The sequence below is a fragment of the Rhagoletis pomonella genome, unplaced genomic scaffold (genome assembly GCF_013731165.1).
Source record: "Rhagoletis pomonella isolate Grant_MI unplaced genomic scaffold, Rhpom_1.0 Rhpom_scaffold_00578, whole genome shotgun sequence".
NCBI classification, from domain to species: Eukaryota; Metazoa; Arthropoda; class Insecta; order Diptera; family Tephritidae; genus Rhagoletis; species Rhagoletis pomonella.
The window spans coordinates 12,195-15,506 of NW_023459132.1; positions in this window are offsets into that span (position 1 = coordinate 12,195).

The following is a 3,312-nucleotide window of genomic DNA, read 5'->3' on the forward strand; positions in this document are numbered from 1 at the left end:
ATATCAGAAAATGTTAAAACATGTAATTTGCTAAAACTGCTTCTCGCCTCTTCTGCTTCTTACCGAGCATTTTTTCACCACATCTTGTAACCGCAATTCTAGCTACCTTGGTCACGTTTTAATTTATTCAGTAATTCAGGCATGAAAAGTCGACTGAAATTCCAGTCACTGCCATGAGCTTTTTACCGAGAAGAATTCATTCCAGTGCCTGTATCCATTAGGCCATTGTAAACGAGGCATAGTGGAAAGAGGTCATTAAGTAGAATAAAATTGCGTCATAAAAAATGTTTCAAAACAAATCTTTCCAGATTTTGAAATATCATTATGATAAGTAGGTATTGACTATTTATTTCAAATGAAATTGGAACTGGAACCAACTGGTTTTAAATAGTACACACATTTTGCGGTCACAGTCATAGACCAAATCCGCGATCATTTTGATACATAGGTACTAATAGCAAGCTTAGGTCGGGACTAGCGTAATTCTTCTGGTGTTTGACCTATTTTAGAAAATGCATTATCTTCAGTTAATTATAAAGAAAAAGTTTCCATCACGAAATTATATTTATTGGAGTTTACGTAAAAAAGTATTAGCCACAGAATAAAGCAACATCCAGAAGCTCATTTCTGCTCTCCATATACATATATACATATATTAGTTATATATAGATATTTTTTTTTAACACACTTATATATGTATATTAGTCTCACCTTTATGTAAAAATGTCGACCTTTTTAATCAGATTTCACTGGAGGATTTCGGCTATGCAGTTTTGTAGCCCGTTTAATTTAAGCGCACGTTTAAACTAGCTGGGATTTACTGTTGATTTTTGAATTAATTTTTTTGTTGTTGAAGGTGTTGCTCATTTTCTTCATATCATCGAACATACTTCGTATGGAAGAAAATGACAGGTACCGTCAACAAAAAAAAAAAAAAATTTACAAATCGACGATGAGTCCTAGCTGCTTCAAATTTGGATTTTGTAACACTAGAATTGAGTGGGCTATAAAACTGCACACCTAAAAAGTTTTCTAAGAAATCGAATTAAAAAGCTCTAAATTTACCAGACGCCATGCCATGGAAAAAATGTGCGACACCTTCAACAAAAAAATATCCCAAAAATCAATGGTAAGTCCTAGCTACCTCAAGCTTGCACTTTATTATACTAAAATTGAATGGGCTAAAAAACTGCATACTCAACTTTTTTCTAGAGAGCGTAAATAAAAAGTTCAATATTTGAATGAAATTTTGCAGATTTTTCTTTAATTTTGCACAAGGTTTGGAACTTAAATTTTTGGGGTTTTTGTTGTAGAATGAACCATATTTTTATAAAAAATTAGCGAAAAATAAAATATTTGAAAAATATTTGCCCGTTTTGTTAAAAATTCGCTGTACCTAAACTTTATTGACTGACTGTAGATTAATAACTTTACTTAATTTATTCCGAGTGGCTAGCGGTGCGTACTACCATTCGGGAGGACCTAAGGCCCAACACCTAAAAAAAAAGAAAACGTGTTTTCTAACGCTCTGTCGTCAGGCAATGACAAATCTCCGAGAGTATTTCTGCCGGGATAAAGCTTCTGGTGATCGCAAAATCATTTGCCACTCAGGCGCAGTGTGAAGCGTTAGGTTTCTCTAATTTGTGTTATAATATAAAGCCGCACACCACAAATTGCAAGAAAAGCTCAGTCAAATGCTTGGCAATAATGTGTGTGGTAAATATATATAAGGTCACTTGAAATGCAAAAAACGTAACTTAAAAAAACTCAAAATTCACTTTTTGATTGATATGATGGATTTTATCGAATTACAACTCCACAAACCGTTTTATTCAAAAAAAGATTATTAGTCACGAATTTTTCCATTTCAGTGACGATGTCGTTACGTCTTTTTGCATTTCAGGTGACGACATGTAGTTATGTCAGTAAACTATTTATAAACACTTGTTGACAACTATCAGCTGAGTCAGAAAGTTTTTCAAATAATTTTGCCCAGCGACGAATTTCCGATGCCTTCCTGATAAAATCTTATCAGTGTATAATAAAGATATAAACAAAAGCCTATCGTATTAATATTAATACAAAATTTTGCTTTATAAACAGTTTTAAATTTATAAATATATATACAAATACTTATCAAAAAGCATATCGGAACTGAACGACATCAAACGGTGTGGGGTTAGTTATTATTGTTGATAGTTTGCTTTAAATGGCTTTCTTTTATATATAATTCTAACGATAAGGGAATATGCTGGCAATAAATCATTGGCGCGCTATTTGTATACAAACGAACATACATATTAGCGTGGGACGAAAATCCGCTTTTTGACCGACTTCACAAAAAGGAGTAGGGTATCAGTTCATCGGAATATTATTTTCTTTTATGCATGCCACCGCATAAATTTGGACCAGGTTAACCGATTTCAAGGGTGGTCCCATACTAATTCTGTTCAGATACGATAATTGGATCGTGATGAAATTAACGATAATTTTAAATTTTTATATGATCATTGAAGTCGGTTTTGTTTTTTTTTTTGCTTAAAAATTACTAGTTTAGAATTTTGTTTGGTAGTAGTAAAAATATGGTCAATATCTTAAGCTCGCCGAAGTCTATCAACGTTCAAGTGCTGCAGAAAATTTTTCTTAACTTACTTCGATTTTCCCATAAAAAATTCCGTATACAAAATTTAGTACGATACTTGCAATTTTAGTAAAGAAAATATATTAATTAATATACAATGTTTTTCAGGCTTAAATTTTTTTTGATATTTTTTATAATAATAATATAACCCGTATAAATCACACTTTAAAAATTTATACAGAATTTTGAAAAAATCCACAAATTTTATATAAATTTCGAACTCTTTAACCAGAACTTTTATAAATTTTTTTGGTATTCAGTTAACAGGCTGAGTAAATTTTGGTAAAATAAGTGCAAGTTTTGGGCGTATAAAAAATCGCATTGACTTTTAATAATATATTATTTTTTTTATTGCTGACGGCTATTGTGTTTTTTTCATAGAAATAGCGTCGACTTCTTTTTATTTTTTTCCATAAGAAATTCATGTTCATATGAAAAAAAATGTTATTAAAAACTAATGCGACCTTAAAGTGGATATCCAAAAAATTTATAAAAATTCTTGTTAAATTTAAATGAAACAATTTTGGCTTGAAAACATTGTAAATATTAAAAATAAAATACCGATGCGTATTTCTTTACCACTTTCTGCACTTGTATTTATTATCGCATACGTGCAAAAAACATGGCTATTATTTACGGCATGCATTGAAGTCATATCATCTGTATTTTAA